At 35.7% G+C, this 25,000-nt stretch overlaps 6 non-coding genes across 6 annotated transcripts; all 6 read left to right on the forward strand.

Moving 5' to 3' along the window:
- Positions 1 to 14,575: 14,575 nt before the first annotated feature.
- LOC111477384 lies at positions 14,576 to 14,680 on the forward strand. Its single transcript, XR_002717302.1, has one exon. It is a non-coding gene; the product is annotated as a U6 spliceosomal RNA (small nuclear RNA).
- Positions 14,681 to 15,692: 1,012 nt separating this feature from the next.
- LOC111477376 lies at positions 15,693 to 15,797 on the forward strand. The gene has a single exon (XR_002717294.1). It is a non-coding gene; the product is annotated as a U6 spliceosomal RNA (small nuclear RNA).
- A 7,459-nt stretch (positions 15,798 to 23,256) lies between these two features.
- On the forward strand, positions 23,257 to 23,361 carry LOC111477353. Its single transcript, XR_002717273.1, has one exon. It is a non-coding gene; the product is annotated as a U6 spliceosomal RNA (small nuclear RNA).
- Positions 23,362 to 23,367: 6 nt separating this feature from the next.
- TRNAM-CAU lies at positions 23,368 to 23,439 on the forward strand. Its single transcript has one exon. It is a non-coding gene; the product is annotated as a tRNA-Met (tRNA).
- A 1,014-nt stretch (positions 23,440 to 24,453) lies between these two features.
- On the forward strand, positions 24,454 to 24,558 carry LOC111477354. Its single transcript, XR_002717274.1, has one exon. It is a non-coding gene; the product is annotated as a U6 spliceosomal RNA (small nuclear RNA).
- A 6-nt stretch (positions 24,559 to 24,564) lies between these two features.
- TRNAM-CAU lies at positions 24,565 to 24,636 on the forward strand. Its single transcript has one exon. It is a non-coding gene; the product is annotated as a tRNA-Met (tRNA).
- The last annotated feature ends 364 nt before the right edge of the window (positions 24,637 to 25,000 follow it).

The raw sequence follows: 25,000 nt of genomic DNA on the forward strand, positions 1-25,000 counted from the left end.
AAAAAAAAAAAAAAAAAAAAAAAAAAAAAAAAAAAAAAAAAAAAAACCAGGTGTAACCATTATTTCATGTTTTCTAAGAACTAAAATCGTATCTATAGCCTTGAGTTTAGATTTCATTTCCGAGTGAATTTGGATGCATAATGGCCCTGTTTCATAAGACCTCATAAACCATGTTTGAACTCGCATGCTTGACTCCACCTGATGTCGTGACCCGCGCTCCTCCTCAGCAATTGTTTAGCTCGGCTCTACGACTTCAAGTGGCTTAAATGGCTTGGGTTGATCCAATTGTTCCATTGTTTTCTAGACTTTTTTTTTATTTTTTTTTTATCTTTTTTTTTATCCTCTTGAAGCGGATTTTAGTATTTCTAAAAGAAATTGAGATGAGTATGCCTCTTTTTGCTCCATTTAAAGAATTCTAAGATAAATTATAAGTTTAATTGTGGGCATAAAGTAAATTAAAAGTTCAACGTGTTCTAATTTGGTGTTGTGAATTCTCATAAATTGACTTAGATTTCAAAGGATAGATTTGGACTAGCTCCATAGTTAAATTAGCAACTCGACTTAAGCTACTCAGTTAAATGGTTCGACTTTTGGCTTGGTTGAGACAATTGTATGATGTACGATTACACGTGTCTCATGTCCCTATGTGGTGTTATGCCATATTTATAAGTTGTGCTATAATGTGATTATTCCTTGTTATAGAATAATATGATGATGATAATCTTTGATGCATAAACCTTCGTACATCACACTAAGTAAGCTATGCTAAATATGAAAGATCTGACAAGAATTATTATGCAATATGCATAGGCGTTATGTTATTAACCTACATCACTACTTTGCCTGTTTATAAAATTAGGCAAAGAATCAAGAGTAATTCAAGGAAACTTTATGGATTAGTGTTCTCGATTTTCTTCAAAAATCTTCCTTTATAGAAAATTTCAAAGGCTACTTTTGGTGTCTTTAGACTACGAGGAAAGAGCTTAATACGAGGATAGAGTTTTGTCATTCAATCCCCTCGGTTAGAATAATAAGTAAAGGAAGACCCTCAATTTCTTTATGCAAGTTTGGGCCTAAGTTTCTAAAAATCGAGAAATTACTCCTCCACGATGAATGTCATCATTTGAAACCAAATCGTTAAACTTCGTGGCAAGGAGAGGAGCAACTTAAACCATGAAATCCGGGCCAAAAGTCCCTAGAATCCAAGAACCAAAAGGTTGACTTTCGATGAATTTGTAAGTTTTGAAATCCATAACTTAAACCACGAAATTCATTCTCCATATCTCGAGTCATAGCATTGATCTTATACCATTAGCTTTAGTGCAAATTAAGGAACAAACTTGTAAAGAAGTTGTGAAAAAATAAGAATATGGTTCTAATTCGAGACCAAATTGAAGTTGAAAATCTAGGTAAGTTCATTCCTAAGTACCCGAATTTAACCTCTTATATCTTGCTCGCGAATAAGCCAAATGAATTGAGATCATTCCTAAACAATCCATGGTGTGTAGAACTACACGATTCTTGAAGAAATCGAGTGGAAACGCTCACTGATCAAGAGAAAAGATATGATTTTTAGACGGTAGAAAGTTGAGATTCTCACGTGCTCCTTAGTTTAAAAGTAAACGATGATGTGGCAACTCTAGAGCTTGTCATGTCATCCCATTAAGTTTTTTACCTATTGAGTAATCAATTCTCTTTTCTTTACTCACAGGAAAGGGAAGGAGTGAAGAGACTCACAAAAAGAAGGAAAAGATTTGAGCTTTCTTCTTTGACAATGAAGTCCGAGAGAGAGTCAATGAATTAACGGCTTTACCCCGATCAGGGAATAGAGGTTCAAGGGAAGGTGAATGAGCTGATCTTTTGGCAGCGGGAGCACGAACGAGGTAACTTATGCTTTTTTCATTGGCACTATGCCCCTTTCACCTGATTTCCCTAGGTAAAAGAAAAGGATCAATCAATACTTCTTTCTTATTCATTCGACTTGACTACTGAACGAGCGAGGTAAATGGGCTTCTCTCCTGAACCTGAACCTCAGGCTAGCAGACGCCCTTTTTCATTATCATCTACCGCCATTTCTTTCCTCCCGGGGACGGAAACAGTGGCTTTTTCAGCCATCTCATTCATTGACAGAAGTTCTGGGTAAAATCAAATGCACCTGGACGACGAAGAGCTACAACCAAAATCACTCAAAAAGATGCGAAGGGGGATGCTCTCGGGGTGTGTTTGTGGAGGGCCGAGGAGGGGGGACCAGGTGCCTTTACGATCGATACATAGTTGAGTAGGCCGATCACAAACGCTACTGGTGTGGGAGCGATCCTGGTCAGGGAAGCTAAGACGGCGCCTCGCATATGGGTAGCAAGAGGGCGCTTATGCCCCGACGGTGGGTCATATGCCCATGGGTGCAGGATTCTTCGAAAAAGCGAGGGCTACTCTGTCTAGTGGCTTCGCCCCTCTCCTTTCCTTTACAGTTGAGCCGCTTCGTGCCTCTTCTCGTGGAGCTTCTTCTAGGCAAAGATTGACCTCTGTGGAAAGGATGAATCATTCTGAGCATTGCCAGAATCCATGTTATATATTCGAAAGATGTTGACCTCCTTCCTTCTCTCACTTGTTACAATCCTCTTCCCGTCGAGCCCCCTTTCCCCTCGATCTACAGAGAAAAAATGGAGGACTGGTATCAACAGTTCATCATGGAAGGAAGAAAGGACTCATCCAGAGCTAACTAAACTTGACTAATAAGATTTTAGCATCAGTAGCTTGAAACTAAGCATTCTTACCGAAGAATTCTTGTCTATCTTCCCTGTCTTGATATTGACAGGTCTCGAAGAGAAGAATGAGGGGTTTTTCTTACTATCTAATTCAATAATAAATAGAGTAGTTTACTTATTTTTAGACCACTTCTCACCATAACTTTTAATGTTCGAGGAAATAAACTCAATTTCGGACCTACCCAAGAAAATTGAGGAGGAAACAACTTCAAAATATAGCTAAAAGCGATCACGAACTCGACTGAATAGGTAAACCACTATATAGACCAACCTTTGCTCACATATTTGAATCGGTTCAAATACTTTTAGACCGGTTCTAAAAAAAATATTTATTGTTCTAGAAAATAGACACTATTTACTTAGAAATTTCAACCTTTGAAAGGCATTGAATCAAATACTTTTAGACCGGTTCTAAAAAAAATATTTATCGTTCTAAAAAACAGACAATGTTTACTTAGAAATTTCAACCTTTGAAAGGCCTTGAATCGAGCATTCAAACACAACCAAATGAGTAAGTAACTATTTCGAGCAAGTTTAAAAAAATACTTGTAGGAATCGATTAGAACTTTTGGCAAATGATTAACATTCATATAAGCCTGATTGACCACATTATGAAAGATAAGCCCCGTAAACCTAAAACTTTATAATTTAGTACAATATTCGGTTTTATAGTATTGGCTTGCATGAATTGTGTTTCACAAGTACTTAAGCATGCTTAATTGATTTATCATTCTTTATTTGAGTATGTGGAGCATGATTTTATGCCTATGTATAATTTTAGATTCATGTTTGAGGGTTTGGAAATTCGTATGTGCCGAATTAGTATTTCGACGATTGTTGCGTGGCCTAGAGTGCCTGTTATGACTATTTTAGATCATGAGCTATTGTCTTGCAACAAGTTAATCCTAGAACCTAGCTATTGAGTCAAAATTTTTGGGTTGATTAGTTACATTATAGGAACATTTGGGCATAACTCCTATTCATAAATTGACCAACATGTGTCAGGGTTTACTTGGTACATAAGAATTAGTTATCACCCATAAGGGACTCCAAGACTCATGGAATGTATACTACTAAGGTAGCTCTGGTTATACCTAATGGGGAGCCATGATCTTATACTTTTCTATCCGAAGGAGCCTATATGAGTAGGTAATCTACTATTCTAGCCAATAGAAGCAATGAACAAGTAGTTACTATTCCAACGGGAGGGTGTAAGAATAGGTAATTTTTTTATCTAGCTTGAAAAGGAAAAGTCATAGGCAGTTGTTGTTTGGTGTCACAATCAACGATACAATTGTGACACCGAAAATTTCATCGAAGATGATGACAAGTTAAGTAGGGTAGAGTGTCAAAACCACACTAGTAGAAAATAAGTTGTGACCCCCACACGCAAGACTGTCAAGGGGCGATCCTCAAGTGGCGCCCATTTGACCATAGGAGGGTCAAGATTGAGAAGTGTCATGATACAACCAAGGAGGATAGTCCATCATCCAAAACACCAAGAGTATGCACTTAAGTTAAGCCGAGGCATATGCAAGATTCGAGAGATTGAAACGACACGAGTGTCAAAGACAAGCTCGAAGAGGGTCGAGTTCGCCCAACTAGAAAGGAGTCTAGGAGGTGTGCGAACCAACTTGTAGGTCCATACGCGCACGTGTGGACCATGTGTAGGAAAATTAAGTACATATCCAAATTGCCCATTTAGGATAGCCACCATAGGAAAATAGACATTTATCATAGGTCCCACTCATGAAATTGTATGCGATTGCATTTAACTGCGATAGAGGGTCAGTTACTAAGTATTTCTTAAAATACTCAATTCATTTGCTACTTCCATTAACGGTTAAGGCAAGACACCCATGTACAGCTGACGACGACATCACAAGTAAAGACTATGACACATGCACATAGTAGTTGTATTTAAATTCCTAGACCATCGGTTAGTATAGGGAATTTTTCAATTTTAATTTTTACTTCTTTTTTTTTTTTTTTTCATCATGTTGCTTTAAAGACGTTTTCAAAATGTAAGTCCATGACAATGTTTTATGATGATATTTTTAATGTTTATTTATGCATAAGAGATGATGATATGATGATGGTATCAACTTTAGGTTAGTAGAAAATCTAGGGCGTTACAAAATCTTTGGATGTCATTTTTAGTTGGGAGTCAAGGTAAACTTAAAAATAATGTATAGGTAAAATATTCTAATCAAATATATATATATATATATATATATATATATATATATATATATATATATATATTTTGCAAATAGTGACATGCTCCCTTTTTATCTTTTCATTTTTTTTCAATTATCCATTAACAAAGAAGTGATGTACTTTGAAACTCTCGATCCTGCGGTGGGTGAGAATAATTTCGTAAAGTTTATCCTCCGTATACTAAATAGTTATGCTTCTATGGTGTTCTCAAAAGATGACTTCATTCATAAACTATTTTTTTCCTCTAATTCCAGTTATTCAAAAACTCTTATGAGTTCCTGTCATTCTGCTTGTTATTTAATGCAATTATTCCATTTGTTGTCGTGTGCTTGTTGCTGTTTCCAACTATTTGTTGGATTTTCTGTCAATTTATAAATTGATGAGCATTCCTCTACCTTTGCTGGACATTTCAGAGTGTCGTTGACATTGAATTCTATTTGTTATCTGTTGATCATTCATTTTCAAAACTATAGTTCCCTTGTGGACATCTACCCGTGTTCTTCTGGTTTTAAAAAATTGTCTTTCTGAGATAATTGGTACATCACGATCTGCTTCATAGTCTAGAACAATAAAATTTCCTGAAAATATGAATTTATCCACTTGAATTAAAATGTCTTTGATCTTTTCTTAGGTATAAGTGATGGATCTATTGGCTAGTTGGATGGTGACCATAGTTGGCCTAGCCTCACTAATCACTAACTTCTTGTAAATGGACAGAGGTATTAAGTTGATGCTTGCACCCAAGTCACATAATGCTCGACCTAACTCCTTTCGTCAAATAGATATACAAGAATAGTGAATGAGATTTTATTTTTCCTTAGTGAATTTTATTTTTAAAAATTGCATTACACTTTTCATTAAGTGCCACCACCTTAAATTTATCAAACTTCCTTATATTAGTGAGTACATCCTACAAGAATTTAACATAATTTGACATTTTCTTCCAAGCTTCCAATCGTGATATGTTTATATGAAAATTGACTTCCTCTTTCTTTTTACTCTCGTTCTACTCTCTTCTTCATTGTTGACTATCGTTTGCATTTTAGGAGACTACTATTTTAGTATAATTTTTGTTTTGATCCTTCTCTTTAGTAGTTTCCTCCCTTCTCTGCTATATATCAACTACTTCATGGGAGTAACTCTTACTGTGTTCGTTAATTTCACCTCACCTACGGGGTATTTCTTTCTTGATTCTTGTTTATATTGCTTGACATTGCTCCTTGTCTTTTCTTTTTGGTATTTCGGTATCTGCTGGCAGCTTTCCAAGATATGTATTCCATAACTCAGTTGCTAATTGACCTACTTGGATTTCTAAATTTTGCAAGGATGTTTGTTGGCTATGTATCACAACATCATTTTTTTTTTCTTCATATATTTCTTTATTAGGCGGCTCTCAAGAGATGTTCCATGTATGTGTTGAGTAAGACTAGTTCCTTTTCCTTGGGCATTAGCTTGGGATCATATGCCATTTGATTTTGTAGTCCAGAGCATCGATGGTAATTTGCCTTAGGTGGTATTTGTTGATTATATGAGTTTTGTCTCTTCCATGAAAAGTTTGGATGGTTTCTCCACCCCCGATTATAAGTGTTTGAGAATAGATTATTTTTCTGATTGCTAGCTTGATTTCCCACATAAAAAATTGAAGTAAGATTACTTGGTCATTGATCAAAAGTGTGTTCTTCTCCACAATATACACAAGATTCAGTAGTTGTTTGAGTCATTACAGTAGCAATTTTGATGGGCTAGTGCATTAGTCATTGAACCTTGTGCCAATGCTAAATTTTGTAAAATATAGGTCACCGAAGCTAATTGAACATCAATAGAGATCAAAGCATCAACTTCAAGTACTCATCTAGTCTTTTTCTCTATTGTGCCTTTTTTGTTTTCCCCTTTAGTGGCCTCCTCTTCTTTTTAAGTAACCTTTCCTTTTTATACTGTTTGTTTCTTCCCATTTGGGGCTGAGAAAGGATAAGGGGTCCACCTCGGACGTTCCTAATTGGGTAGTTAATGACCCACGTGGCTTGATGATTTGGATTATAATTTCCATGTCATTTCCAAAAAATTTTCTTTTTGAATTGCTTTAACATTAGGGTGAGCAATTTGTACATGATCATCGCTAATAGGTTTGTTTCTAGATTTGTAACAACATCATGGTTCAACATAAATGTTCTGAAATTTTACCAAATAACTCAATTAAGTGTACAATTAGACTCGATTAATGCAAATTGATATTTTTTTCCATGTTGAACCATAATGAACAATTTCATGCTTACTAATCAGAATAAATTGAGCAATTAATAAGAAAATGGTGAGTATGAGTACAAAATTAAGTACAAAAAGGCTTGGTATAACTCTACTTTTGAAGAGTTATCACCCTCCTCGGGTTAGAACAATAACCTACCTACTTGAGGAACAGTAAACTACCTGTCATATTTCCTTTCAAACTAAGACTTAACTACCGACTCACACCCGCTCTTAGGTATAACAATATAAGGTCATGGCTCCCCACTTGGTACAATCAGGCTACCTCAGTAGTATACCCTCTATGACTCTTAGGATTCCCTATGAGTGACAATTGAACTCTGTGTATCCAATAAACCCTAACCCCTCTTAGCTAGTTCATGAATAGGTAATTTATTTATTTAGCATAAAAAGGCGAAGTCATAGGTAGTTGTTGCTTGGTGTCACAATCAATGATAGGATTGTGAGGTGAGAAAGTTATCGAGGATGATGACTAAGTTAAATGGGTAAGAGTTCACAACCACACTCAGAGAAAATAAGTTGTGACCCCCACACGCAAGACAGTCAAGGGGCGACCCTCAAGTGGCGCCCATCCAACCATGGGAGGGCCAAAATTGAGAAGTATCATTATGCAACCGAGGAGGATAGTCCATCATCCAACACACCAAGAGTATGCATTCAACTTAAGTCGAGGCATACACAAGATTTGAGAGATCAACGTGACATGAGTGTCAAAGATAAGCTCGAAGAGGGTTAGGTTCGCCCGACCAGAAATCGATTCAAGAGGTGTGTGAACCAACTGGTGGGTCCATACGCGCACGTGTAGACCGTGTGTAGGGAAATTAAATACACATCCAAATTTCCTGGTTAGGATAGCCACTGTAGGAAAATAAACCGTTATGATAGATCCCACTCATGAAAATATATGTGATTGCATTTAACTCAAATAGGGGTCACCTAATAAGTATTTCAAGTCATGTGCTACTTCCATTTTAGGTAAAGGCAAGGCACCCGTGTACAATCCTCAAGTAAAGACTGTGACACATGTATACAATAGTTGTATTTAAATTCCTAAATCATAGGTTAGTATAGGAAATTTTTCAATTTTAATTTTTTCACTTTTTTTTTATTTTTATTTTTATTTTTTACTTTCATTATGTTGCTTTGCTTTAAAGACGTTTTCAACATGTAAGTTCATGACAATGTTTTACGATAATTTTTTCAATGTTTATTTCTAGTTAAGAGATGATGATAGGAAGATGGTAGCAACTTTAGATTAGTAGAAAATCTAGAGTCGTTACAAAATTTTTGGATGTCATTTTTAATTGGGAGTCACTATAAACTTGAAAATAATGTATAGGTAAAATATTCTAATCAAATATATTTTTTTTTTTTTTTGCAAATCGTGACCCTCCCTTTTTCTCTTTTCATTTTTTTCAATTATCCATTAATAAAGAAGTGATGCCCCTTTGAAATTCTCAATCTTGATTGGGTGAGAATAATTTCGTGAAGTTTATCCTCCATATATCAAATAGTTATGCTTCTAATATGTAGTTCAAGGTTGTGTTCTCAAAAGACGATTTCATTGATAATTTTTTTTTCCTCCGATTCCCGTGATTCAATAACTCTTATGAGTTCCTACTATTCTGCTTGTTATTTAATGCAATTATTCTAGTTGTTGTCTTGTTCTTGTTGTTTTTTCCAACTATTTGTTGGATTTTCTGTCAATTTATAAATTGTTGAGCATTCTCCTCCTTTGCTGGACATTTCAGAGTGTCATTGACATTGAATTCTATTTGTTGATCATTCATTCTCAAAATTATAGTTCCATTGTGGACATCTACTAATGTTCTCGTGGTTTTCATTAACGGTCTTCCTATGATAATTGGTACATCACGATCCGCTTCATAGTCTAGAACAATAAAATTTGCTGGGTATATGAATTTATCCACTTGAATTAAAATGTCTTCGATCTTTGCTTAGGGATAAGTGATGGATCTATTGACTAGTTGGATGGTGGCTATAGTTAGTCTAGCCTCACTAATCCTTAACTTTTTATGAATGGATAGAGGTATTAAGTTGATGTTTGCTCTCAAGTCACATAATGTTCGACCTAACTTTTTTCCTCCAATGGATACAGTAATAGTGAATGGGCCCGAGTCTTTTTCCTTTAGTGGGATTTTATTTTTTAGAATTGCACTACACTTTTCATTTAGTTCTATCACCTTGAATTCTTCGAACTTCCTCTTATTAGTGAGCACATAGTTCAAGAATTTCACATAATGTGGCATTTGCTTCAAAACTTCCACGAGTGGTATGTTTATATGAATTTCCTTCCGAATATCCATGAACGTATCAAAATGGACTTCCTCTTTCTTTCTTTTTATTCTTGGTGGAAAAGGACATCTTAGTCTATTGCTCCTTGCCTTTTCTTTTTGGTGTTTCGGTATCTGTTGGCAGCTTTCCAAGAGATCTATTTCGTAACTCAGTTGCTAATTGACTTGATTGGACTTTCAAATTTCGCAAGGATGCTTACTGACTCTGTACCAAAAAATTATTTTTTGTCATATATTCCTTTATTAGGCTCTCAAAGATGTTCTCTATATCTGTTGAGCTTAACTAGTTCCTTTTCCTTGGGCATTGGCTTGTTGAGGATCATATGTCATTTGATTTTATAGTCCAAAGCTTGGAGGGTAATTTGCCTTAGGTGACATTTGTTGATTATATGAGCTTTGTCTCTTCAATGAAAAGTTTGGATGGTTTCTCCACCCCCAGATTATAAGTGTTTGAGAAGGGATTATTTTTCTGGTTGTTAGCTTGATTCCCCACATAAAAAAAATTGAAGTCGGATTCTTCTCCACAATATACACAAGATTCAGTTGTTATTTGAGTCATTACAAAAGCAGTTTTGACTAGTGCATTAGTCATTGAACCTTGTCCCAATGCTAGATTTTGTAAAATATTATTCACCGAAACTAATTGCGCATCAATAGAGGTCAAAGCATCAACTTCAAGTACTCATCTAGTCTTCTTCTCTATTGCGCCTTTTCCGTTTTCCCCTTTGGTAGCCTCCTCCTCTTTTTAGGTAACCTTTCCTTTTTATACTATTTGTTTCTTCCCATTTCGGGCTGAGAAAGGATAAGGGGTCCACCTAGGACGTTCCTAATTGGATAATCAATGACCCACGTGGCTTGATGATTTGGATTATAATTTCCATGTCATCCCCAAAAAATTTGCCTTTTGAATTGCTTCAATATTAGGGTCAGCAATTTGTACATGGTCATTGCTAGAAGATTTGTTTCTAGATTTGTTACAACATCATGGTTCAACATAAATGTTCTGAAATTTAACCAAATAACTCAATTAAGTGTACAATTAGACTCGATTTATGCATAATGATATTTTTTTCATGTTGAACCATAATGAACAATTTCATGCTTACTAATTATAAAAATTGAGTAATTAACAAAAAAAAAAATGGTAAGTATAAGTACAAAATTAAGTACAAAAAGGCTTGGTTAACTCTACTTTTTAAGAGTTATCACCCTTCTCGGGTTAGAACAATAACCTACCTACCTGAGGAACAGTAATCAATCTGCCATATTTCCTTTCAAACTAAGACTTAACTACCGACTCACATTCACTCTCAAGTATAACAATATAAGATCATGGCTCTCCACTAGGTACAATCAGGCTACCTCAATAGTATACCCTCTACGACTCTTAGGATCCCTTGTGGGTGACAATTGAACTCTGTGTATCTAATAGACCCTAAACCCTTTTAGCTAGTTCATGAATAGGGAAAGCGCCCTTATCGTCCTTATAAAATACTTAGTCAACCGAATATTATGTAGAATCCAAAACTGGGTTCTAGGATCATAATAACGAAGTAGTAGCTTATGGTCTATATGATCATTACAGATATTGTAGAGCACATTCCATCATCCAATAACAATACTTGGCACAAATGGGATCCCAAACCCTAAATCATGCAATTATAAACTTGAATATACGTACATCATGCTCAACATACTCAAACAAGGGATAATATATCGACCAAGACATGTTGAAAACATACTCAAACAAGGGATAATATATCGACCAAGACATGTTGAAAAGCTTATAAACATATGAATTCTATTAGGGTTCTCAATTATGCATTGTGGAACCTGTAAGATAAAATAATGTACCAAACGGTTAACTTTTAGTATTTCAAGACTTAGTTAACATGATACTAGGTCAAATAACCTCCTAAGCATGATTTCTAATAACTTTTCCATGGTCCTCATTGACCCTTTCAAGTATTTTTTGAAACATACTCCATATGGCTAATTACATATTCGAGTGTGCTTGGGATCACTATTCATGATCTTTTCGAAACTAAATTTTTTTCAAATTGCTTGAATATATGCCCGATTGAGTCTAGTTTGGTAAACATCAAACATTATTTTGAGAATATCCAGAGTTGAATATATTTTCTACAATATTAAAAATTATTGTAAGACCGGTATAAAAAGGGATGAACCAATCTAAACAATGTACAAATATAAGAAAAGGCAATAGAATGATGTGGTAGATTCCTACGTTGCCACGTCACTCATCTTCTACATATTGTCTTTACGATACACGCGACAAAGACCGCTTCCTACCTCTGTAACTCATTCGTTCTCTAGAGAATCTATGACTGTCTCTAAGACCTACGTACGATTGATTATTTAAGACTCATTTTAATTCATTTGGTTCAAAAACCACAAAAATATGTTGAGTCAAAGTAGGTTGCTCGGTACTGGCTTACCTAGAAAATCAAGTCAAGTTGCCCTCAATTCGGACGATTGAGAGCTTATCTCCTCTCAACTTCTTCAGTGACTTAGTTCCTTAATTTGTCCTAAAGCTAGTGGTATAAGACCCATATCATGACTCAACCGATGGAGAACGAATTTTGTGGATAAAGTTCTAAAGTTCCAAAATTTGTTACTCACCGAAAGTCAACTTTTTGGTTCTTCGGTTCTAGTGACTTTTAACTTATGGTTTCTTTAGTAAATATGTTTCTTTTCTTGCCACAAAGTAATGCAAATAAGTTTTTAGGGATGAGATTCATCGTGGAGAGGGAATTTCTCAATTTTTAGAAACTTAAGTCGAGTCTTCCTCTCGTTATTTTTCTTCAAGCTCTTCATAAAATTCTTTCTATTTGAGCTCAATAAACTTTTGGAATATATTAGACATGCTAATTTTTACGAAATCAAAACCGCTTAAATTCTAGATTTCTTATTAATGGAGCACAATTGGCGTTTTGTAGATCTCTTTCTTATGAACTTAAAGAGATCTATAGAGGAAGATTTTTTTTTTTTAAAAAAAAAAGTGAGTAAACATACCCATAATCTAACTTTCGATAAATCTTGTTACTTTTGACTTTTTAAAAATCGGTCAAAGTAGTGAGGTAGGGTTGTGCTCTTTCAAGCAAGAATAATTTGAGCTTCTAATTCATTTATTTGGGTTTAAAAATCTAGGTTTTATTGGAGGTGGTGTTGAGGATGTGAGGTTAAACACGTAAATTCAATCATTTTCCTTACCATTTATGTGTTCTCAAATTTGAATTCAACCAATGAGAGTCTTTCACTTGTCAAACATCCCATGGTTGATAATTTTTGTAATTATCCCAAACTTTTTCTTTAGTTATTAATTATTAATTTGGTAATTATCTCAAAAAAATCATCGTTTTATACCAAAAATATCAATTTGTCATCTTGTGAGCTAGCTTCCAAATAAGCCAGCATCGAGGGGCTTAATTTCCAATTTGGTTAACTATGGGCCATTTTTACAATTTCCCACTTTGTAGGGCTATCTTTATAAATTTGGTTTATTACGAGGGCATTGCTCGCAAATTGGATGTTGCGTGGGTTAAATTTTTTATTTCACTCTTTTAGAATTATTTTTCCAAAAATACCCTTTCAGGGCCTTTTACTATCTTTACGTAATTATTCCTAGGCTCTGTTTTTTTTTTTTTTTTGGTAAGATGAATGCATAATATTTGTTTAAATATGAATCTGCTAGGTGGACTCATATATGTGCCGTTAGGTCTGACTACAGACTAGCACTCACTTATGCGGCTGGAAACCAATAGCAAAAAAAAAAAGTGTGTATAGTATCTTGCTCTATGCATCCATACAGAACACGTACTAGAGAAGAATCTTGTGCTCGTGACATACAACATACAACATACAACACACTTTGAGGGTTTGACGTGCCACCCTCAATTACAAATTTACGCCGGTGCGACCCTATTCAGGAGGCTTGACGCCGTGTTCACATTCACTAGGGGCACTCATCATAAGTCAACTACATGCGTAGTCCCAAGTCCGTTTTCATGATCGGTTTATAGAATTGCGGTCTTAGTCTTTATCCCATTCCTACACTTAATTGGAGCACTCACCCTAACCCATCTACCTGTGTAACCCCAAATCTTTTCCAAGGCTAGTTTACGAAATCGTAACTTCTTCCTTACCCGTTTGTACACTCAATAGAAGTTCTCATCTCGAGCTAACTACCCATGTAATTTCAAGCCCTTCTTCAAGATCAGTTTACATGATTGCAACATCAGCCTTGACTCGACCCTACACTCAATAATAGCTCATGTAACTTTGGGGTTCTGATGATATTTTTCATACTATTGTTAAGCTTTCTTAATCATTATTAGATGTCATGGAGGGTTATTAGGTCCTTTGGGGCATCTAGGTGATTTATTCCTCATCTTGCATTTTTTAGGATGCTTGGGGTTAGCTCCTCGGGGCTAGTTCAATCTCTGGGTGCACCCAAGTCTTGACATATGATCGATACTCATAATCCTAGAGTGCTCGATCTATTAGAAATGTACTGGCCTAGGTCAATATGTAAACCGCTCTAGCTCTAGTGCCATAATCTTAGCTTGTTCCACTCATGCATACTTTGTTAGGGAGATATTTCTATCAATCACCTACAGCACGAAAACACATAATCTACTCATGAATGCATGATTAATAGACAAATATTCATATCAACCAGCAAGGAAATCATAATCTAAACATTCAAACAAACTCAATGGGGAAATAACACCCATTAGTCACGCATACCACATCCTAGGGGCATTTTATTAATTTTCCTAGGGGCATTTCGATAATTTTCCTTAACATACATAGCATTTTCATCCAAATAGCCCTTTTAGAGTCCTAAACATGCATAATCTACCATTTAAGGCAAGATATGCTCGCATGCTAGTATGTCCTTGTGTTAGGAGCTTCAAATTTTCTAAAATTTCTCTATTATAACCTAATTCAAATCATAATGAGGTTAACAACGAAATCGGAGAAGAACAATCAAATATAGGTCAAAACATGTAAAAATTGGAACGATACAGAGGTGATTAGCATGGCCCCTGCAAAAGGATGACACACACCAATTGAGAAATGGTTAAATTTTTTTTATAAATTAGAGTGGCATAGCTCAAGCGTGGTGGGCCCATAACCCACAAGTCCTAGGATCGAAACTTGGCTCTGATATCAATTGTTAATGTCCATTAACTTCAATGATCGAGAGATAACATTTAGTTACTTAGGTAGCTCTACCACTGCTTCTGTATGAGATTAATGTTTGATGCCCTTGATGACTTATTATTGATGAATATGATGTTTCATGACATTTCCTTGATGATTTTTTATAATATTGATTAAGCTTTCTTAATCATTCTTAAATGTCATGGAGGCTTGTTGAGTTAGCCCCCAAGGAGCTAACCCCAAGCATCATAAAAAAATGTACTGACCTAGGTCAACGGTGCACTCAAGTCTAGACATATGATTGCTACTCATAATCTTAGAGTGCCCGATAGAAATGTACTGACCTAGGTCAACGGTGCACTCAAGTCTAGACATATGATTGCTACTCATAATCCTTGAGTGCTCGATAGAAATGTACTGACCTAGGTCAACATATAAACCGCTCTAGCTCTAATGCCCTAATTAGCTTAGATCACTCATGCATACTTTGTTAGAAAGATATTTCTATCAATCACCTAAAGCACGAAAAACATAATCTACTCATTCATGCATGTTTATTAGGGATATGTTCCTATCAACCAGTAAGGAAATCATAATCTAAACATTCAAGCAAACTCAAAAAAATTGGTATGCATCATAAATTCTCATCCCAGGGACATTTCCTTAATTTTTCTTAACATATAAAATATTTTCATCCAAATAGTCCTTCTAGAGTCCTAAACATGCATATTCTAACACCTAAGGAAATATATACTCCCATGCTATTATGTTCTTACACAAGCATTACTTGAGAAAAGCGAGAATGACTAATTATATGGATGACGTATGCCTTTTTGAGCAAGCTTTTTCTTGTGTTAGGAGCTTTAAATTTTCTAAAATTTCTCTAGTATAACCTAATTCAAATCATAAAATGGTCCACATCGAAATCAGGGAAGAGCAATCGAATATAGGTTAAAACGGGTAAAAATTGGAACGATACACAGAAGATTAGCATGGTCCTTGTGGAAGGATGACACACACCAATTGAGAAATGGTTCAATTTTTTTATAAATCAGTGTGGCGCAGCGGAAGTGTGGTGGGCCCATAACCCACAGGTCCCAAGATTGAAACTTGGCATTGATATGTTGCACAATCCCAAGACATGATTTTGAAAGTTATGATATAAAATCATATGGTATGAAGGAAAATAGGAAGAGAGGTTGTTTTGGACCTCATGAATTATTTTAAGTTACAAGCATGGGGCTTATGATGAACCTTATGAAAGGGAAAATGATCATTATGTTTAACATGATGTTAAGATGGTTGCTACTACTTTCGGGTTTCCGAGAGAATGCTAGCCCGACTAGAAGGGACCCAGAAGGTGTGTAATAATTCCGAATACGACTTAAAATGATAGGTCCTATTCATGTTGAATGTTTTAACTACTCATCCAACGATCCCATTAGGATGGTCACCTAAGGGAATACGACTTAAAATGATAGGTCCCATTCATGTTTATATGTCTTTTCATTTTCTAGCTCCAATAGCGGGGTCACTTACTGAGTATAAAATACTCAAGCCACATGCTACTTGTATATTTCATGTAATGTTTGTATGTCTTTTGTATTGTTTTAAAGACATTTTCTTAAACATGTAAGCCCATAACGTTGTTTTATGGAGATGATTTTATTGATTATTTTCGCATAAGAAGTTATATTATATATACGGTAGCGACTTTAAGTTAGTAGAAATCTAGGGTTCTTACATTTCTCCCCACAATTCTTTCATGAAACTTAAAAGATTGAGTCTCAAGAAAGAGTTAGGGGCAATATCTCACCTTTTCTAGTACTGTGTCCTAAATTATCAGCTTCCAAACTTGGTGGAATACTCAATTTTAGGGTTTATTGGTACGATTATTGTTGCATATTAAGACTACAATTTTTTTCACAAGAATTCTTCCTTATATTCCCCTCAAACTAAATGAATTAATTTAAGATGACAACTGTGGCTACTATTGGATTCAAACTTTCGGTTTGCATCTGAACCTAAAATGTAGAGTTGATCCTCCTAGGCAGCTTGATCTCAGACGAATTACCCCTCAATTCCCTCATCAGATATGTTTTATTTAGTTCCGTACGTCTAACGAAACCTCAATTTTAAATAAAATGGGCTAGAAATAAGAGTTTGAGTTTTGCCCCCAAAACTAATGATATTATATTTCTCTAATTGGAACACTCTGGGTGTCATTGTCAAAATTTAGTGAAAGTTAGTTTGAGTTAGTCAAAATATTCATATTTATAATCATAATCCGTTAATATTTGGAGAATACATTAACTATATAATATATCTGAGATTCAGTTAATACAAGATATTCTTATTCAGTTAATATTTGGAGAATATATTAGTTATAGAATATATCTTAGATTCGGTTAATATTTTACTCTTTAGATTTGATTAGTAGTATATTTTATTTTATTGTCAAGATTGAGATAGTTTATATTTTTCTTATTTGTAGGTATTAGTTGGTATCTTGTATTTATTTAAATGTTCTGAATATCAATAAAGATTGAACCTTCGATTTGAATTCTATTTCTTATTCCTAAATCTTATTCTTTCATTGACCAATAATATTTTCATATCTATTCAGGGTGGTAGATATTGCGTCAATTGGTATCAGAGCCAAGTTGGTACGATTTGGTATAGCTATGGAAAAGCTTGTTTGCAATAACTATAGTTATTGGAAGTTATGTATGGAAGCTTATCTACAGGGGAAAGATTTGTGGGATTTAATGGAAGGTGATGACACAGAAATTCCAGCAAATACTCCAAAGAATGCAGAATTACGTTGAAAATGGAAGATCAAATCCGAAAAAGCCTTATTTACCTTGCAAACTTTGATTAGCAAGGAGTATATTGATCACGTTCGTGATTAAAAGTCACCAAAGCAAGTATAGAAAACACTTCAAAAGTTGTTCACTAAGAAAAATACAGCTCAACTGCAATTTCTAGAGAATGAATTAGCTATGGTAACTCAATGTAATTTTTCTGTTGAAGAATATTTTTTAAAAGTGAAAAATCTGTGTTGTAAAATTTCAAAATTAGATGCTAAGGAGTCAGTGAGTGGTGCTCGATTACGGCGTCATCTTATTCGTGGATTACGAAAAGATTTTATGCCATTTATTTCCTCAATACAAGGGTGGGCAAATCAGCCTACAGTAATTGAGCTGGTGAATCTTCTTTCCAATCAGGAAGCTTTGATTAAGCAAATGACTAACAACACCGAGTTTTCCCTAAAGTCATAAGTTGTGTTGCATGTCAAAGATCAAAGGAGACAGAATTTTCATTGAAAACCTTCTTCAAGCAATGAGAATCAATTCAGGAGTGAGGAGTTGTCAAAGAAGCCATTTAAAGCTTGTTACAAGTGTGGAAAACCTGGCCATTTTAAACGAGATTGTCAGGTGGAAGTAGTGTGTGATCGTTGCGGAAAGCCAGGTCATATTAAGCCAAATTGCCAAGTCAATGTAGGTATTAGAAGCAAATGTTGTACATGAGAGTAAAAATTCTTCCGATCAAATTTGGGAATATTCCTTAACCATTGAGGTTCTTGACCAGCCAACAAACGTGACTTCAGCTGTACATCAAGATGATGTCTCTACAGATGCTCATGCCTTTATAGACTACAATGAAGAATGGATTCTCGATTCTGGTTGTTCTCATCATGCAACTGGAAACAAAACTCTTGTATCAGATGTTTTTCCACATTGTCAAAAGAAGAGTAAAGAGCCGAACAATGTGGCTGAATTGGAATCACGACTTTCTCAACTCTAGGAGGAACTGAAGAAAACAAGTGATCAACTAAGTGCATCTGAATCACACAAAAAGCAAGCCCAGCAGAAAGCAGAAGAAGCAAATAAACAACTATCAGATATGTCAGCAAAGCTTGAAGAATCCCAACAGCAAGTGTTTGAGCTCTTCGCTTCTGAGGAAGATCGTGTTCAAGAACTGCACAACTTTCTCAAGATCACAATCGAGCATGGAAGTCCAAACTCGAAGCTGTTCAAAAGTAGCACACAATGGATGCTGCTGCATTAGCCTCTGCCATAAATGAAGTTTAGAGGCTCAAGGTCCAGCTGAACATGGTGTCTAAATCCAACCAAACCCGAAGTAACCTTGCTAAGTCTGTGGAAAAGCTTCAATCAGATGGAATCAAAGTTGTTGAAACCTACAACTCTTTGTCACCAGAATTGGAGGAATCAAAAGATCATAATTCACGGAGGGATGACTTTGATTTTTATGGAGGGAAGGGAAGATGCCAGAAAGGTTTAAATTCCAGTCGTGTTGGTGGTGAATTTAGGAATTATGGCTCGAATGGTTCGTATGAGAGGAGTAACAGGTATTCGAATGGGGATGATTCATCTAACTCGAAGTGGGGTTTGTCAAGGGTCTTTGATGAAAATAGGAGGAAGAAAGATGAAGGTAATTTTGGCAGCGGCGGTGGTGGCAGTCGACCGAAGCTTAATCTGCAGCCACGTACGCTGCCGGTGAATGATGTGAAGTCGTCGAAGATATCAGGGACGACGACGAGGCCCAAGAGTTCGAACCCATTTGGAATGGTGAGGCCGAGGGAAGAGGTTCTAGCTGAGAAAGAACATGATTGGAAAAAACTTGACAAGGAGTTAGAGTCGAAAATTATGGAAATGTGAGGGGAGATGACTGAAAAATCCAACGCCGTTGGGAAAAAGAGCTTTGGAAATGGAATTGGTCCGGCTGCTGAGGACAAAACAGAGAGGAGCTGGAGGAAGCCGAGTTTCAATAACTCTGGACCCGTGGGGTGGGGTGCTGAACCTGATAAAAATCCTAGTGGTTTTGTGGATGCTAATTGGACAGGTGACGTGAACGACAGATGCTCCACAAGAGGTTTTTGTTTTACAGCAGGCTCTGTTGCAATTTCATGGTGCAATAAAAAGCAAAGCATCGTTGTTTTGTCAAGTTGTGAAGCAGAATATGTAGCTGCTACAATGACTACTCAAGGATTTTTGTGGCTGATCAGAAGGCTTATTCAAGAAATGGTGACTACTCATTATCATTTTGTTTGAGAGAATGCTAACGGAGGATGTTGAATTGCAGAAAATACAGACTAATGAGCAAGTTGCGGACATATTGAAGTTTTTCGTAAAGACTCTCAGAGCTATTGAGAAAATAAGTTTGCAATAAGGGAGGCTGTCAAAATTTAATGCAACTTATTGTTAGTTTGAATTAGTCAAAATATTCATAATCCGTTAATATTTGGAGAATATATTAGTCATAGAATATATCTTATTTTCAAGGAATATTTTTTTCTTTAGATTTGATTAGTAGTATATTTTATTTTATTGTCAAGATTTAAATAGTTTATATTTTCATTGTTTGTAGGTATTAGTTTGTATCTATTTAAACATTGTGAATATCAATGAAGATTGAACCTTCGATCTCAATTCTATTTCTTATTCTTAAATCTGTATTCTTTGGCGGAGTAATAATATTTTCATATCTATTCATATCTATTCACACTCTTGAGTGGTAGATATTGTGTTAGTTATTATCCTTTCAGGTCTTCTATGAAAATGTTTCTTGGATGTGCAAAAACCGATTGGGGTAGGTCTCACGCGACGAATTCGCGTGTAAAATCGAATTGAATTTTTTAACCTCCTCTGACTTACTTCAATGGCGACCCAAATTTGAGAAATAGATTTGGGGCATTTTGCCCCTTCTTTCCTTCACCAAAATTGTGGTTAATCTTATTTAGAAAGAATAGAAACAAATTTGGAGGCTCGATGGACTATAGCTCTCGAATTTGGAAGGAACATGAGAACTCAAAACCTAAAAAATGAAAAAGCTTATAACTCGTGATTGAAGGCTCGATGTTGCTTGCTTCATGCTCCAAATGAACGCACATGGCTCATGACTTAAGAGAAATGATCCACTGCCTTTGAAACATTTAGAACCACCACGATTTTGTAGTTGATCCTTTTGGATTTTTTGCTAGAAAATCATGGGCCGATCAGAGCTTTGTCAAATTTAGTTATGAATTTTAGCCGTTGGATTTGATGATCTGTGAATGTTCTAGTTCATATCCAAGTTAGAGGGAGATCCAACGGCTAGATTTCAAGAGGCTGTGCATTATGTGCATAAGGGACTATGGAGGATCTAATTTGGTCGGCAATGTCAATTTGGTGGTTCTTTTAAACTTTATAAATAAGGAAATTTATCACTTTCCGAAAATTTTAATATTATTTTTTTCGAATTAATCCAATTTTTTTTTATAAAATTCGTTACCTCTTGTTAGTCCTTTTCTTCTTGTCGAGTATCTTGAAGTTCATATCCATAAAGAAATAAAATTTGGAGAAATTTTGGATCGACTCTTCTTTACACGTTAAATCCTTTCTCAAGGGAAGTGTATCATGTGCTATAATGTGAGTGGGGTGACGTATACTTTCGTAACATAGACACATAAAATATATTGTGTATGGGGGAGTGCGAGTCTACAAGCCACTAGTCCTATTCTTTTTAGTATCTCAAAAGGATCGAATAACTTGGGGATTAGCTTCCCTTTCTTTTCAAAATCTGAACATCCCTCTCATGGGTGCTATCTTTAGGAACACATGGTCTTCTACATCGAAATTTAGGTTTTTACGCCTTCCATCTGCATAAATATTTTTACGAACTAAAATTTTATTTTTATTAGAAACAAAAAGATTTAAAAAAAATTCAAACTTAAATGGAACGATCCCAAAACTATATGGTTGGGTTGGGTGGATTTCAGTTTTTGTGATGTTCCACATTGGTTGGGGAGGAGAACGAAACACACTTAAGCGTGTGGAAACCTTCCCATAGTAGACGCATTTTAAAACCTTGAGAGGAAGCTCGTAAGGGAAATCCTAAAGAGGACAATATCTACTAATGGTGAGCTTGCGTCGTTATTGGTAATAGAGTCAGACACCGGGCGATGAACCAGCGAGAAGGTAGTTCCTCGAAGGGGGATAAACACGAGGTGGTGTGCCAGCGAGAACGCTGGGCCCGAAGGGGGGTGGATTGTGATATTCCACATTGGTTGGGGAGGAGAACAAAACATCCTTTACAACGGTGTGAAAACCTTTCACTAATAGACACGTTTTAAAGTCTTGAGAGGAAACCCATAAAGATAATATCTGCTACTAAATCGTTACCGTTTTTTACCTGAGTTGTTCGAGCTAAAAAGAATTAACATCCCAAACAATTGAACTAAGAACAAAACCCTCTCACCCTTTCCATTTAAGAAGATCCTGTTACACCAAACCCACTTGAAAGAATCATTAAATGAGGTAGTTTTTTGTTCATTGATTACAAAGTCAAAGGAGATGGATAAAAATAAATCTCCTATTTTATTTATTTATTATAATAAATGCATTGCTTTGGAAGAATGGGCTATCATTGTTTTCTAAGATATTTCATAAAATTAGATGCATCAATGAGATTCATTATCTTCGCATTACATTAATTTTAAATGTAGTTGGATCATTCATTTAAGGAAAGTATTAAATCATGTCATTGATTATACATTTGGTCGATTTTTTAAATAATAATAGTTATTTTTTTTATTGAGCTTCTGTACGTGATTAATGTTTGAAGCCCTTGATGACTTTTATTATTGATGAATGTGATGTTCCATGACATTTCCTTAATATGATGATGATTTTTTATACTATTGATTAAGCTTTCTTAATCATTCTCAAATGTCATGGAGGCTTATTGGGTCCTTAGGGGCATCTAGGTGATTTAGTCCTCATCTCGTATTTGTTTATGATGCTTGGGGTTATCTCCTTGGGGGCTAACTCAATCTCTAGGTGCACTCAAGTCTAGACGTATGATTGCTACTCATAATCCTTGAGTGCTCGATAGAAATGTACTGACCTAGGTCAACATATAAACCGCTCTAGCTCTAATGCCCTAATTAGCTTAGATCACTCATGCATACTTTGTTAGGAAGATATTTCTATCAATCACATAAAGCACGAAAAACATAATCTACTCATTCATGCATGCCTATTAGGGATATGTTCCTATCAACCAGTAAGGAAATCATAATCTAAACATTCAAGCAAACTCAGTGGGGAAATAACACTCATTACTCACCCAGGACACATATCATAATATCTTATCCTCCATTCCAGCACAATGGAAAGCATAAAAATCGGTATGCATCATAAATTCTCATCCTAGGGATATTTCCTTAGTTTTTCTTAACATATAAAATATTTTCATCCAAATAGTCCTTCTAGAGTCCTAAACATGCATATTCTAACACCTAAGGAAAGATATACTCCCATGCTATTATGTTCTTACACAAGCATTACTTGAGAAAAGCGAGAATGACTATTTATATGGATGACGTATGCCTTGTCGAGCAAGCTTTTTCTTGTGTTAGGAGCTTCAAATTTTCTAAAATTTCTCTAGTATAACCTAATTCAAATCATAAAATGGTCCACATCGAAATCAGGGAAGAGCAATCGAATATAGGTTAAAACGGGTAAAAATTGGAACGATACACAGAAGATTAGCATGGCCCCTGCAGAAGAATGACACACACCAATTGAGAAATGGTTCAATTTTTTTCATAAATCAGAGTGGCGCAGCGGAAGCGTGGTGGGCCCATAACCCACAGGTCCCAGGATCGAAACCTGGCTCTGATATCGATCCTTAATGTCCTTAACTTCAAGGAACACGGGAGCTTACATTTAGTTACTTAGGGCAGCTCTACCACTGTTTCTGTACTTGACTTTTATTATTGATGAATATGATGTTTCATGACATTTCCTTAATATGATGACGATTTTTTATACTATTGATTAAACTTTCTTAATCATTCTCAAATGTCATGGAGGCTTATTGGGTCCTTAGGGGCATCTAGGTGATTTAGTCCTCATCTCGCATTTGTTTATGATGCTTGGGGTTAGCTCCTTGGGGGCTAACTCAATCTCTAGGTGCACTCAAGTCTAGACGTATGATTGCTACTCATAATCCTTGAGTGCTCGATAGAAATGTACTGACCTAGGTCAACATATAAACCGCTCTAGCTCTAATGCCCTAATTAGCTTAGATCACTCATGCATACTTTGTTAGGAAGATATTTCTATCAATCACATAAAGCACGAAAAACATAACTCATGCATACTTTGTTAGGAAGATATTTCTATCAATCACATAAAGCACGAAAAACATAATCTACTCATTCATGCATGCCTATTAGGGATATGTTCCTATCAACCAGTAAGGAAATCATAATCTAAACATTCAAGCAAACTCAGTGGGGAAATAACACTCATTACTCACCCAGGACACATATCATAATATCTTATCCTCCATTCCAGCACAATGGAAAGCATAAAAATCGGTATGCATCATAAATTCTCATCCTAGGGATATTTCCTTAGTTTTTCTTAACATATAAAATATTTTCATCCAAATAGTCCTTCTAGAGTCCTAAACATGCATATTCTAACACCTAAGGAAAGATATACTCCCATGCTATTATGTTCTTACACAAGCATTACTTGAGAAAAGCGAGAATGACTATTTATATGGATGACGTATGCCTTGTCGAGCAAGCTTTTTCTTGTGTTAGGAGCTTCAAATTTTCTAAAATTTCTCTAGTATAACCTAATTCAAATCATAAAATGGTCCACATCGAAATCAGGGAAGAGCAATCGAATATAGGTTAAAACGGGTAAAAATTGGAACGATACACAGAAGATTAGCATGGCCCCTGCAGAAGAATGACACACACCAATTGAGAAATGGTTCAATTTTTTTCATAAATCAGAGTGGCGCAGCGGAAGCGTGGTGGGCCCATAACCCACAGGTCCCAGGATCGAAACCTGGCTCTGATATCGATCCTTAATGTCCTTAACTTCAAGGAACACGGGAGCTTACATTTAGTTACTTAGGGCAGCTCTACCACTGTTTCTGTACGTGATATTAATGTTTGATGCCCCCTTGACTTTTATTATTGATGACTTTTATTATTGATGAATATGATGTTTCATGACATTTCCTTAATATGATGACGATTTTTTATACTATTGATTAAGCTTTCTTAATCATTCTCAAATGTCATGGAGTTTTATTGGGTCCTTAGGGGCATCTAGGTGATTTAGTCCTCATCTCGCATTTGTTTATGATGCTTGGGGTTAGCTCCTTGGGGGCTAACTCAATCTCTAGGTGCACTCAAGTCTAGACGTATGATTGCTACTC

This window comes from Cucurbita maxima, unplaced genomic scaffold, assembly GCF_002738345.1.
Source record: "Cucurbita maxima cultivar Rimu unplaced genomic scaffold, Cmax_1.0 Cma_Scf00003, whole genome shotgun sequence".
In the NCBI taxonomy this organism is placed as follows: Eukaryota; Viridiplantae; Streptophyta; class Magnoliopsida; order Cucurbitales; family Cucurbitaceae; genus Cucurbita; species Cucurbita maxima.